Genomic DNA, 15,113 nt, shown 5'->3' with positions numbered 1-15,113 from the left:
GGAAACGCGGTGGCCTTCCAGTTTGCAGGCAGAGAGCATTCATTAAAAGACTCTCTTACTGTCTGCTATCGCATATTTGCCAGATGGCCAACCAAGGCTTTCAACTATTTTTTAATTGTTCTGCTTTTATAAATTTTATCCTTATTTAGAATCCCTCCACCCTAATATTTATACATTTAGTGCTCACTATATAAAAGTGGCTTACTCTATATACCGTGGTGGTATAATTATGGTTAACAGTGAGACGTGTAGCCCAAGTCAGTCGTTCAAAGGCAGCAGCCGCTCTGCAGGAGAAAGATGAGGTTGTCTGCTCTCAAAGAATCTCCAACCTCGGAAACCCTGCAGAGTTGTTATCCTCTGCCCTCCAGGGTCACTATGAATCAGGGTCAACTCGATGACAGTGCATATTTCTAAAAAACAATTACTATAGAATTGGCTCTAAGTCAAGGTCACCCACGCGCTGCCGGGTAGAATTGTACCCCACAGAGTTGTCAATGATGGGGAACACCTGGAAGTATGTTATAAGGCCTTCTTCCCAGGCACCTTTGGGTGGATTCAAACTGCCAACCTTTAAGTTAATAGACACGCACTTAAATATTAGTGCTATCCAGGGACTCTTTTGACTCCAAATCTCTACTATTTACCATGCAAAGCAACCACCCGCTGACATTCCTCATAGCCCATTTCACGGGAAAAGGGAAATCACACATGGAAGATAGACAGTCCATTCAGTGTAACTTGTGAAATACCATTCTTCTCCTTCCCTGTGAATGTCATTTAACATACCAAAGATATGAAGCAAGCTCAGTGTGAATATACTACCCATGCACTGCTGAATACTCTACAAATATATTGCTTAGTCTTTCACGAATTTGGGGGAGGGGAGGAGAAAAGGGAGCTCTATCTTACTGTCTGAGATAAATACATTCATCTAGATGTATGTCTTCCCATCACACTCATCAACCTTCAGTATGGGGATGACACAGCCTGGTTGCTCACTCAAGAGGACTTGACACACTCACTAATGAAAAGAAAGCACTATAGCTTACCATATGGAGTTAGCAGACTATGTTATATATTATATAGGTTATATATAATATCATGGGATAATCCTGAACCTACAGAAGTTAACTTAACCCCATTATCACACTATATATTCCAACTTTTAGATCATCAATATCTCTTTAGAAAGCATTTAAATATTCCCGCATGGCTAATACTTCTTTTGGGAAGTATTACTGTCATTGAAATATCATGCCATCCATACTGTACCTGTTTGATCAAGTTTGTGAAAATTATAGTTGTTTAAGGACACTTCCCTCTGAAGCCTGCTATATGTTCACCTTGTCGGCCATGTCCCACTAATTATCTAAGGGTGGCATTGAGTTAAGGATGTGTTACCCAAGAAAATTATAGTACTAGCCTTGGTATGTGAATTCTTGTCAAATCAGTGTTTTGAAAAGATTGTCACATAAGGCTGGTGGTGCTATTGACTAAGCCTTGGGGAGCTAACCACAAGGTCAGTAGTTCATATCCACCGTCCTCTCTTTGGGGGAAAGACTATGTATCTGTTCCGGCAAAGGTGTACAGATTCAGAAACCTTATAGAAGGTTGCTAAAATTAGGAGCTGATACCAAGGGCTCAAGTAGAAAGAAAATGCTTTGAAAATGATGGCAACCTATGTACAAATGTGTTTGACACATGGATAGATGTATGGATTGTGATAAAGAGCTGTAAGAGCCCCCAATAAAATGAGTCGATAGTGATTTTAAAACGTTGCTATGTTAGAATTTAATTGATGGGAGTGGGTGGTTCACATAAGCCAAACCAAACTATTAAAAGGAAGGGAACATTCTTAATATGAGGCTTTAAGACAGTGCTTCTCAGCCTCCCTAGTGCCACGACCCTGTAATACAGTCCCTCATGTGGTGGTGACACCCTCCCCAACCATAACATTATTTTCGTTGCTACCTCCTGTCATTTTGCTACTGTTAGGAATCAGGCGACCCCTGTGAGCGGGGCATTTGACTGCCAAAGGGGTCCCAACCCACAGGTTTAGAGCCACTGCTCTAAGACAGCAAGAACTCAATGTTTATTGAGTTACATCCACAATTTTCTTGTGTATGTATGTGTATATATATATATGTATATGTGTGTGTGTGTGTTTGTATATTGAATGAAGGGGGAAGTGCAGAGTGGAGACCCAAGGCCCAAGTGTCAGCCAATGGATATCCCCTCATAGAGGGGTTTAGGAGAGGAGATGGGTCAGTCAGGGTGCGAGGTAGTACCGATGAAGAACACAGCTTTCCCCCAGATCCTGGATGCTTCCTCCCCCCAACTACCATGATCCGAATTCTACCTTGCAGGGCTGGATAGGGCAGAGGTTGTACACTGGTACATATGAGGGCTGGAGGCACAGGGAATCCAGGGTGGATGATACCTTCAGGACCAAGGGTGTGAGGGGCGATGCTGGGAGAGTGGAGGGTGAGTGGGTTGGAAAGGGGGAACTGATTACAGGGATCCACATGTGACCTCCTCCCTGGGAGAGGGACGGCAGAGAAGGGGGGGAAGGGGGACTCCGGATAGGGCAAGATATGACAAAATAACAATGTATAAATTACCAAGGGCACATGAGGGAGGGGGGAGCGGGGAGGGAGGGGAAAAAAAAAGAGGACCTGATGCAAAGGGCTTAAGTGGAGAGCAAATGCTTTGAGAATGATTGAGGCAGTGAATGTATGGATGTGCTTTGTACAATTGATGTATGTATATGTATGGATTGTGATAAGAGTTGTATGAGTCCCTAATAAAATGTAAAAAAAGAAAAGAGAAAAAAAAGAAAATGATTAGGGCAAAGAATGTACAGATGTGCGTTATACAATTGATGCATGTATATGTATGGACTGTGATAAGAGTTGTATGAGCCCCTAATAAATTGTTTAAAAAAAAAAGAAAAGATAAATCTCATTTCAGTCTAAGCTAGTTGTTCTCCAGAAGTCAGATGAGTTCTTCTCTGGTGTGTGGTAAATAGCTCCACTCTACCAGTGGCAATGAACACCACAATTGTAGAATTGGAAAGGACATTTCATCCATATTTGTGGGCAGTTTTTAAGTCATAAAATGGTGAAAAGAAATGGAAAAACCAAAATAGAGGTTTCTGTATAGCTTCGACTGAACAAAGAAAATGAGAGAAAACCAGTCCCTGGTGTCCTGAGCGGCTAAGCAGGAGACAGAAGCAAGTGCACAGGGCAACATTTCAAACTATGGGGAATGGCAAGTGTGATCCTGTGGCAAAGGGGCAACATTTCCCCGCCTAAGGGAATTACCTTCGGATTTAAGTCAACATTATCTTGGACAGGTAAGTGAGCTTGCCCTCTGTTCGTTTTACAACTCTGGGTTGATGGCCCTGGTCATAGCGGCTACTGTGAAACTTTGTTTTGTTAGCAGGTGGACTCTTGATCATTTGGTCCAAGATAACTTTCTTGACTTGTATGGATCTCATAACACTCTAAGGAAGTGCCAAGCACATTTTAATTCAAATTTTATATCAAAATATATTGGATACATGTGTGAGACCTGCACAGGAAATAAACCTCCAGTGGTTTCCCTCTCTCCATAATTGAGGGATGGGAAGAGACTGACTATCAAACAGAGTCTTGGAGAAATCAAAATGATGAACCTGACTTGAATGCTTGAAACCTCATCACTTCATTTTCCCTTCTGATACACGTTAGGCCTGATCTGGTTTGCAACATTTTGGGGTTTTTTAAAAACATTTTTTGGTTTTTTTTTTTTTATATTGGGGTTTATCGTTTGTCATTGTGGGTAGCGCCCTTGAATTTTTGGTTATACGTTTTACTGTGTTTCATTATGTGACCCGCCAGAGTTGATGAACTTACAGAGAAGGCAAGTAGAGTAAGGGTTCCTGGGGGTCCAGGGGGGAGGGCAGTAAAGGGGAGCAGACATCAAGGAGATCAAGAAGGAAGATAACGTTTTGAAACTGGTAACAATTGTTCGACATTGTTTAATATGAATGATATGATAACTGTATTAGTGCCCAATAAGATGGTTTTGAAAGGAAAAGCTCCAAATGGAAATAAAGGTAATGAAATATTTCTAATAAAAATATAAATAATATTAGAATTTAGTTTATAAAATAAATCTTAACTAAAATAAATACTTATGTTAATTATTGGGGGGAAAAAACCTGCCACTATATACCTGATTTTCAAAAATGTCACTTTAAGAAGCAGAAACTTTTGCTTTTCCCTGGTGTGATTCCGTCCTGCACTGCCGTGTGTAGCGACGGCAGTGGTTTACCTCCGTTTTCCACTTCTCTGAATGAAGTGCGTGTCACCACCCCATGGAAGATTCGATGGACATGGACATGAGCCCCCTGAGGCCCCAAAACTATCTTTTCGGTTGTGAACTAAAAGCCGACAAAGATTATCACTTTAAGGTTGATAATGATGAAAATGAGCACCAGTTATCTTTAAGAATGGTCAGCTTAGGTGCTGGTGCAAAGGATGAGCTGCATATTGTTGAAGCAGAAGCAATGAATTATGAAGGCAGCCCAATTAAAGTAACATTGACAACTTTGAAAATGTCCGTACAGCCAACGGTCTCCCTTGGGGGCTTTGAAATAACACCACCAGTGGTCTTACGGTTGAAGTGTGGCTCAGGACCTGTGCATATTAGCAGACAGCATTTAGTAGCTGTGGAAGAAGATGCAGAGTCGGATGATGACGAGGAGGAGGAGGTGAAGCTTCTAAGTATATTAGGAAAGAGGTCTGCACCCACAAGCGGGAACAAGGTTCCACAGAAAAAGGTAAAACTTGCTGCTGATGAAGAAAAAGATGATGATGACGATGACGACGATGATGATGAAGAAGATGATGATGATTTTGATGATGATGAAACTGAAGAAAAAGCTCCAGTGAAGAAATCTGTACGGGATACTCCAGCCAAAAATGCACAAAAATCAAACCAGAATGGAAAAGACTCAAAACCATCAACACCAAGATCCAAAGGTCAAGAATCATTCAAAAAACAGGAAAAAACTCCGAAAACACCGAAAGGCCCTAGTTCTGTAGAAGACATTAAAGCAAAAATGCAAGCAAGTATAGAAAAGGGTGGCTCTCTTCTTAAAGTGGAAGCCAAATTCATCAATTATGTGAAGAATTGCTTCCGGATGACTGACCAGGAGGCTATTCAAGATCTCTGGCAGTGGAGGAAGTCTCTTTAAGAAAATAGTTTGAACAGTTTGTTGAAATTTTCCGTCTTATTTCATTTCTGTAACAGTTGCTATCTGGCCGTCCTTTTTTATAATGCAGAGTGAGAACTTTCCCTACCGTGTCTGATACATGTCGTCCAGGTTCCTTTGCCAAGAATGTGTTGTCTAAAATGCCTGTTTAGTTTGTAAAGATGGAACTCCACCCTCTGCTTGGTTCTAAGTATGTATGGAATGTTATGATAGGACAGAGTAGTAGCAGTGGGCAGACAAATGGAAATGGTGGGGAGACAAAAATATACATGTGAAATAAAACTCAGTATTTTAATAAAGTAGCTCTGTTTCTCTTTACTCCTTATCTAGCCTTTTAATACTTTGTTAAAGAAAGAACTGTGGTTAAATAAATAACATCTCCCAGACCCAGTTGGAAAAAAAAAAGAAGCAGAAGCTTTTAATATAATTTAAATTATACCTTTTTATGAATAAATATAGTTTTAACACAGAAAGAAGTGGGAATTGTATTTGATGAAAAATATATTTATTGTTTTGTCTGATTGATGTAGAAAAAGGTAACATCTCATCCTGTGGAAGGCTCGGTAAATTGCAGGAATAGTCATGACATTAAAATATTAGCTTCTTCTTAAAATACAACTTCTTTTTTTTAATACAACTTCTTAATATCAAAATTCAAGTTCTAACGTAGCAAGTGAGAAGATACACTGTGTTAATCGTCTGTTTTATGATAACAATTTTGAACACACAACCAATTGCTCCACCTCTGCATGGAAAGACACAGATATTCCTTTGCTTATGTGTACTTGGCTACGTTAAAAATGTTCTTGGAAAGTCACAGTTTTCGAGAGAAGGTTGCTGGCTAGTCAGAGAGGTCCAGCAACTCCAGCATCCTGACCGCTCTGAGAGTCTTTCCGTTTCTGACACTGAATTACTGGAGCGGGTACCTGTTTATCCAAGAGAACCACTCAGATGGATTTTCCCTTTTTATTTTGATACCCTGGCCTTCTAAGACTTGCCATATGTATTCTGTACCAATGATTCAGAGTACAATAAAATACACCTAATAGGACTGAACTAAAGTAAATCTTTCCTTGATGATTTACAAGGCAGCGTGGGATATTTCTAGGGGATATAAATTTTCATTATATGAGACTTGAGATGGTAGAGTAGTTGTGGTAGAACGAGGTGGTAGACATTATGTTCACTCTTGTCTTGGATTTATCTTTCTAGAGTCTCAGTCTTCTTACCATTTGTCTTGAAGCAGAAGCTGTGAACTCAGGGGCGTATTCCTAAGGGAGAAGCAGGGCAAAGGACTGCTCTGTACTCTGTAGCTCGGCACCTAATCACCCCGTGAGACAACGTGGTCTTCTTTATGTAGTGATAGTGCATGAATATCAAACTCAATAAAAATTGATGCAGGAGTGGCTTACACATTCAAAAAACATTTGCAAAGGAAGCGGACATTTCTTTATGGCTGACAGCATTCTTAAGCAGTCCAGCCAGTGTCTACACATTTCTATTCTCAGGTCGTAATGAAGTTTCCCACCTGGCTTGCATCTGGGGATCAGGGCTGGTGCACGTCTTGGGGCTGGTGGGAGCACACCCAACTCTCAAAGCAATGGAAGTTCCCCCCAAAAAAACACCACTGGGCTCTGAGGGCTTTCAGCTTCTCTGCAGATCCTAGACTACTGTCCTTCTCAGGGCAGACTTCAGCCACTTCAAAACATATATTCAAAGCTTCAAGGCTATATCCACCAGGGTTTCATAAAAGCATTCAGAGCAAAAGCTGGGATACAGAAGCAAAGACATCGTTTGCACTAAGAAAATTCTTTCTGAAACAAAGGAAACAGAACTGAAAAATCTTGCCCTCCTTTCCCTCCTCCCTTTACATTGCCATCCTTTTGGAAAATGTATATTTATTTAGTCTCCTGTTCTCTCGGCCGGTGCCACGGTCTCCACGCCCCTGGGTCACCTATTTCCATCTACTCACCCTGCAGACCTTTCCTTAAGCGTGTCTTCCTCAGGAATGGGCTTTCCGTTCTCCAGACGGAAACTCCCTTGTGTTACACTCATGCGGCAGCTAATACACTTCTTCGGAGTTACTGTCCTTTTAATGATGCATTTTGGAAGCGATTGGATTAGATCCATTTTCCTCCTGGATTGTAAGCTCCCTGAGGGTCGGGGCTGTAGGTGTTTGAGAGGTGGGGAAGCAGATATCCTATTAGGTCCAAGATGTTGCTCTCTGCCAGCATAACTAGTCTTAATTTATACTCTTTCCCTTTCGGTCCGTTTGGCTCATTTTAGTCTATTTCTACTCTCTCCTCTGTTGTTATGAATCTTATTTAATGTTGTTGTTCATAGATTTATAGTTACTAAAAGCAAACCCTCCTTCTCACATGGGAAATAGTCTACTTCAACACTAACTTCTTCCAAGTTTTAAGTCACTGGGAAACTTCTTCCCCATAGTACTGTCACTGTGTCTGAGGATTCCGGACCATAGTCTTGGAGAACACGGAGGTCAATTAACATAATAGAGTTACTATATTTTAGATGTAGTTCTCTATACTACTTGGGTGGGTAGTGACAAGGGTCTTAAAAGCTGGAAATGGGCCATCTAAGCTGATCAACTGCTAATGTCTCCCAGTCAAGAATATCAGAGACGTGGACTCCATGGACTGGCGGAAGCCCTTAGATACTCTATAGGTCTGGAAGAGAACTTCACCCCACAGCTCAATTTTCAGTCAAACAATAGCTCTAGAAGTCGGGAAACAATAGCACTCATGAGATATGCACACCTTAATCAACCATTTAAGATCAAAAGAGCAGCATCGACCTAAGGTCACAGAAGGGCTAGGAAAGAAGAAATGGGACCAGGGAAGAGCAAGGAGAATTGTTGACGCATTACGGGGACTGCAATGAGTGGGCTGAAGCAAAATGTGTACAAATCGTGGAAAATAAAACTGATGATCTTCTGACCAATTTCATAATAAAAAGTTAAATTCACCATAAAAGTGTGTTTAAATTTCACGATAGATGTGAGAAACAAAACAAAAACAACAACAACAAAAAACACACACTTCTAACTAGAAACCATAACCAAAAACGCAAAAAAAGACAATATATTTTTAATGGTACTGAGTATCAATTAGCAGTTATCCATAATGATTGAGAGAGAATTGGCTATGAACCTATCATTAAAAAAAAATCCCATGGCTTCTTATGGAGAAAAAAGCTCACAGCATAGTAAAGTTGTGATCACCCCGGGCTTCCAACCATTTCATTTGGGTTCAATCTCCTGCTGAGAATTTCAATCTCCATTCCACAGAGACTAAATCAAAACCTATAATTTAACAAGATTTATAATCATCTCTTTGGGATCTTGTTAAAAATGTAAATTCTGATTCAATATTCTGTGTGAGGGTAGAAAGGTAAAGTAAGGAGTCACCCTGGAATGAAATGGTTTGAAGGCCTGTGACAGTCAAGCCTCCAGTACATCTGAGGCTGGGTTTAAGGACCAAGGAGGTATTGTAGGCGAAAAGCTGGCAAGAAGCAGGGCGCAGCTGACTGTGGCCCACAGGCTTCTGAAGGGATCCCCCACACACCCTTATCCACCTACCACCATCTGGTGTTCCACTTAGGACTCTCACCCACACTTCCCCATGGGTAGTGGCATCAGCCATGAGCTCTGTTTCTACACAGCTTCCTCACAAGGAGACTCCCTAGGAAAGGGGGTCTATCTCAGGAGAAACTCTCATTGAGGTGCTGTGTGAGAGGAGGGAGAATGGCAAGGGACACCACTCAGAGGAATGGCAAGGGAATTTATTTGGGAACAGATAACCCAAACTGCTCCCAGGATGAGGAATTAGTTATAACCCATGAAATAACTTCTTATATAAAAGTTTCTTGACTGATGTCGTCCCAGATACCATTTACCAGCAATCTCTGGGATTCTAACAAGATCTTGTTCTAGTCCTGTCTTTACATATTTAACTGGAATGTGTAGATGAGTCAGAACAGGTGCATGTACTTCTTATTTTGCTTTTCTGTGCAACAAAAGAAAATGCTAAATATGATTTATTAACCTTAAGGTCAGAGGTTCAAAACCACCTGCTGTGTTGCTGAAGAAAGATGAGGCTATCTGCTCTTGTCAGGTTTGGCGGCCTCAGAAACAATGGAGTCACTAGAAGTTGGCATCAACTCAAAGGCAGTGGGTTTAGTGAAAGAAAGGAGTCGTGGCGGTGCCTTTGGATTGTGCTGCTAACCACAAGGTCAATGGTTCGATGCCCCACAGCAGCTTCTTGGGGAAAATATGAGGCTATCTGCTCCTCCAAATATCTGCAACCTCAAATCCCTTCTGCAGGTTTGCTATAAATTGGAATCAACTCCATGGGAGTGGAGGTGAGTTTTTAACCTTTACTGCACAGTGAAGCATTGGACTGCTTTATGAGCAACAAGGATGAATATTTAATGTGAGGACTGTCTCTACTTCCACACTGTGATTTCTCATTGGGGATCATAAAATATCCAAATAAAATCAAAGTTAAATTAGAAAACCTGCCCAAAGTTGAATCTATCAGTCTTGTCATGAGAATCAACTGAAAGCAAAACCCAAACCAAACTACCACAACAAAAGCCCCACCACTTCCTTGAATCAAATCTTTATTTTTCTGAAACTCCAGTTTGACTGGTCAGATTTCGTCAGGTCTATCCCAGATTCACCCAAACTCAGTTGCTAGAGAAAGGTAATCAAGACTCCCTGATTTCTAGCTGCTTTTTTTTTATTAGCGGAGAGGATGAGGTATATGCAGGAGACAAAGTTAGTAAAGGATATAGAACAGAATCATGACTGGGCTAAATAAGGGATATAGAGTAGTAGCAAAAGTAAATATCATAGCTGAGAAAGGATGATCTACGTAACCCATCAAATCTGGGAAAGGTTTCTAGAGCTGGAATCGGAATCATTGATAGGGAAATAGGTAGAGGAAAGCATTTCTGGAATCTTTGTACATTTTTTCCATTCTCAGTCCCACGGCTCCCATTTTTAATGTGATATTTGAGGATATTTGAAACCTCTTGCTTTGATTCTACCGACAAGACTGTAACTAGTATATTTCCAAACTTTTGCCAATATCTTATACTGTTTCTGAGCGCATAGTTGCTGGAGAACCTTTTTAAAAGTGAAACTTCATTATTGTTGTCTTTTGTCTAAAACTTTTTCATAGAACCTCACCATATAAAAACCAAAATCCCAAACCATTATGAATGTCTACAGAGAGCACTTCTTAATCTGACTCTTGACTATCTTTTTACATTCATGTTTGATGTTGTCCCCTACCTCCCCTGAACTGCACCATCGATATTTGTTGTTTCCAAAGGTCATCACTGTACCTTTGTGACTGTGTTTCTTCTATATGAAAAGCTCTTATCACCACCTCCAGCACTCCTGATCAATTTCCACTTAGAAACAGACAGATCTCCTGGGGGTCTTGGAGCAACAGCAATCTAGCTGAGAGGAATTACTAAGAGGGAAGAGGGCAAGCATGATGGTGGGGCAGGAGGAAGGTAAAAGGAAACAGAAGAAAGAGCTAGGAAGCAAAGCTATGGGTAGAGGTATAAGCATAGGTGTGTACCTATGTAAATACATTAATTAATAAAAATAGGTAGTGGCCTAGGTACATATATTTATATGACAATACACTGAGGTAGTGGATGGACTTGGGGCCTTTGTTCAAACCCTCTCTCAATGCAATAATATTTTCTTCTAACAAACTGGCATTCTGTGGTGCTCACCCTCCTGGCAATTGCTGAAGACAAAATGGGTGCATAAGCAAATGTGGTGAAGAAAGCAGATGGTGGCTGGCTATCAAAACATACAGCATCTGGAGTCTTAAAGGTTTGCAGTTAAACAAGCGGTCGTCTAACAGAGAAGCGACAAGCCCACATGGACGAAGCACACCAGCCTGTGCAATCATGAGGTGTCCTTGTGACAAGTTAACAGGCATCAGAAGATCCCAAACAAACAAACCATATTCCTGAGAATGAGGGAGGTCAGGGCAGAGACCCAAAACCCATCTGTAGACCATGGGAAGGGATGAGTCACCCAGGGCACAGTAAAGCACTGATAAAACACACAATATTCTTCTGGTTCCTTGAGGCTTCCTCACCCCCCACTATCATGACCCCAGTTCTGCCTTTCACTGAAGGCTAGATGGGAGCATGTGCACAGGTATAGATAAGAGCTCATGACATATGGAATCCAGAACAGGAATGGGAGTAGTGATAACAGAAGGGTAAGGGGAAGGTCGGGGAAGATGGGAAGGAAGGGGGAACCAATTGAAACGATGGACACATAACCACACACACAGCCTTCTTTCAGGGGGACAAACAACAGAAACTGTGGGGGAAGGGAGACAGCAGTCTATGTAAGATATGAAAGTAATAATAATTTATAATTTATCAAGGGGTCATGAGGGTGCAGGGGGGCGGGCAAGGGAGGAAAAAAAGAGGAGCTGATACCAAGGGCTCAATAGAAAGTAAATGCCTAGAAAATAATAATGGCAACATATGTACAAATATGCTTGATACAGTTGATGCATGGATTATTATAAGAGCTGTAAGAGCCCCCAATAAAATGATCTTTTAATCTAAAAACAAAACAGACATATATTCTTCAAGCCCTAACAAACATCATCTCCTACTATTAAACATTAGCCTACCTATCCCAAAGATATTTTTATTTTAATCAGAATGAAGGCTAAAGAAAGGACTATGTAACAGAGGAAGGCCAAGATGAGTGGGATACTGGTGATCACTCCAGCCACTGAGCTCACAACGTCTGGTCTCCCTTACCACTGTGTGCACTCAGCGTCAAAGGAAGAACGGCGTGAGTATCAGGAAGTGAAACAGCTTTAAATAACTTTTCTTGGTTCAAAACAAAAGTAAACACCTTCATGAATAATTGGTTAAGATACAGATATCAATACTGTTGTATCTCATATCCAAACTCATACTATGTTTTTGATTCATTTATGAAAATCGGCAAACCAGGAAATACAATTACTATTTGTAAATAATCTTGCTGTAACCTTCTCCTTCAATATCATTAAGTAGCAAAATGCAACTGATGCTATTTTAACAACAAGCAGAAGAAAAGAAATCCTTGTAGCAACATGAATCTGTCAAGGGATTTCTCTAAAACACACTTTGGTAGTAAGCATGCAATTGTTTACTCCTAAAGGGGATTCTCATTGATATGTATGAGCTAAGCACTCTATTATTTATAGGTAAGTGCAAATTGATATGTTTAAGTAATGCTACAAAATTAAGGAACTTGTATGTTAAAAAACATAAAGTGGTAATTATATGCCCGGTGTGGATAATTTAAATATAGTGACAGTACAATATGCCTAGGTATGGCTGTAAAATGCAATAATGTATTTCTTTCAAAGGGTGTGTGCATTGAAATACAGTAAGTGGGATTTTTCTGGATGGCATTTGGTGACTACTGGAAAATGTTTCAATGGAGTATAGTGGAAGCAGTATTAGACTGGAAGTTAAAAATCCAAGCTGTTCAAGAGAACGCCCTGCAATAGTAGACAAGTTTTCTATTTGCAATGTCCAGCATGATAGCCATTAGCTACACAGGACTATTGAGCATAAACTATGACTTGACGATGATTCTAAATTTCAGATTTAATATTACTTGAACGTGGAAATAGTCACATAAAGCAGCTTGTTGGCTGTCACGTTTGCCATTGAGTTGTTTCGAACTCATTGTGCCTGAGTGAAGCACTGCCTGGTCCTGTGTCAGCCTCCACCTGGTTCCTACGTCGGAGCCCACTGTTTCAGCCCATGTTGTCAGCCGGTCTCATTGAGGGTCTTCTCTGCTGTTGCGGTCTTTCTACTTTACCAAGCAGACTGTCTTTGTCCAGGGACGGATCTCTCCGGCAACCTGCCCAAAGTCTATGAGACAACATTGCAGTATCCTCACGTCTACAAGTATTCTCATTGTCCTTCTTCCAAGATAAGTTTGTTTCTTCCTCTAGCAGTCCACGGGACTTTCGATATTCTTTGCCAACATCAAGCATTCCAGCCAGTCTGCAGGTGAAGACGAAGCTATCTGCCCCGTGTGTGGTTCCCCATCTCAGAAACCCTCTGTGGGGTCACCGGCAGTCAGCATTCACAGTAGACCAGTGGGTCTGATTTTAACAATATGTCTTAGGGAATCACAAAGGGTTAACAGACCTCCTGAAGTGCCCTGTTTGAACACAGGGACAAAAATAAATTCAGTTGAGGTCAGACACATACTAATAAATGACTATAACTATCCACCAATATCTATTGCCTTTGGTTTTATGTAAGTATACTTTTCAAAAGGCTGCGATCAATTGCTACTTGTTAGAAGAAGCATTCACTAATGCAGTAATCTCTTTATAGCGCCGGAGTTAGCTGGTAAAGTATTCAAATGATTAGCATTGACCATGTAACTAGAGAAGGTCCCTAACCACCTGGACACAACAGGGAAAACTCATCTCAGTGACATTTTTATCTTGCCCATTTAATTGGGCCAAACCCGCCTCTTCCATGACACACAAATAGGCCAAGATAGCTACAAACGGGTGTTAAAAAATATATTAGGCAGTGCTAGAGAGCACGCAAACTGCTTTGTAATGAAGTCATTAAACTGGATGAAGCTAATTTCGGAGGTACATTCTAACCTACCGCCTAAACCAGCAAGCAGGAGTCAATAAACTTTTATGGGGTTCGGTAACCAAGCCATTCCTAGGAGCTAAATTACCAAAGCCCATTACAAGGTGCGTTTGACCATCAAAACCCGAAATGACATTTGCTGCACAATGTTTAAAGTTACTAAAAGGACATTTAAATTTTTCACTAACTTTATAGGTACACACGTCATATGAAGGGCATCACATTTGTATTAACAGAGAAGCAGACAGTGCCCCGGGGCTTGAACAATTAAAATAAGCTCAAGCAAGTCAAGCGCGGTGCAGAAGGGAAGTAGCGCACAGGTTTGGAACTGCTGCCGTTGTGGTCCTGCCCGGCATTTGTGTCAGCCACAGGCCCACCAGCACCACGAGGTCGACACTGCACCTGTCCTTCCCCGGTGGGCCCCCAACACCTGCACAGGACTGAGAAGGTAACAAGTGTCAGCTAAATAAGGTGGGGAGAAGGCTTCAAAATATTTCTGAAGAAAATGCCGTGGGCTTTTAATTCAATTATCCCCCACAACTTTTTGAAAATTCCTTATGTTTTTTGGGGGGCATGGGTCATCCTTCAGAAGAAGCACACCTCAGAAAATGAGGCACGTGTCCATCTGCACTTGATTCAATCGCTGATGACTAATGGAAAGTCATCCTTCCCTGGCAGCACGCACTAAAGAGATCAACTAAGAGTTTATTGTACTGTGCGACGAGGGCAAGCTTGGCTCTGTGCTCACACACTGGAATTCACTGAGAACGTGAAAAGTAATCTGCCAAACTCTGGCTTATCCTTGAGTCTTGGTTTCTCTACGTTCTTCCATTGGTTCATAAGGGATGAACTTCACCCAAAGAATTGGGTCTCTGTCCTTGGTTTATGAGAAATATTTTATAAATTAGATACATTAATAAGATTTATAAAATAAAGTGTCTTTGTGGAGAAACCCGGACCACACCTTGGTTTTCATGACTCATGTTAGATGGGAGTTAAATATCGCAGAAAGAACCACTTCATCACATTAACCTGGTTAATCTGACCAGCCAGTTGAACATTATTAAACTGATCCCAGAGGAAGAGGGGCTGGAGCGTGAGTGGCGAGATACAGTGCTCAGGCCATAGAAGCTGTAGGGGCTTCTTGTTTGGTAAGAGGCCA

At 41.1% G+C, this 15,113-nt stretch overlaps 1 protein-coding gene and 1 pseudogene across 4 annotated transcripts in view; one reads left to right on the top strand and one right to left on the bottom strand.

Annotated features, from left to right (window-relative positions):
* CTNNA2 (catenin alpha 2) overlaps positions 1–15,113 on the bottom strand; it is a 1,186,106-nt gene that overhangs the window by 494,972 nt on the left and 676,021 nt on the right. The window lies entirely within an intron of this gene.
* LOC142460725 (nucleophosmin pseudogene) lies at positions 4,347–5,559 on the top strand (annotated as a pseudogene).

This window comes from Tenrec ecaudatus, chromosome 11 (assembly GCF_050624435.1).
Source record: "Tenrec ecaudatus isolate mTenEca1 chromosome 11, mTenEca1.hap1, whole genome shotgun sequence".
NCBI classification, from domain to species: domain Eukaryota; kingdom Metazoa; phylum Chordata; class Mammalia; order Afrosoricida; family Tenrecidae; genus Tenrec; species Tenrec ecaudatus.
The sequence above is the reverse complement of the archived record's forward strand: the minus strand, read 5'-3'. Positions and strand labels throughout refer to the sequence as shown.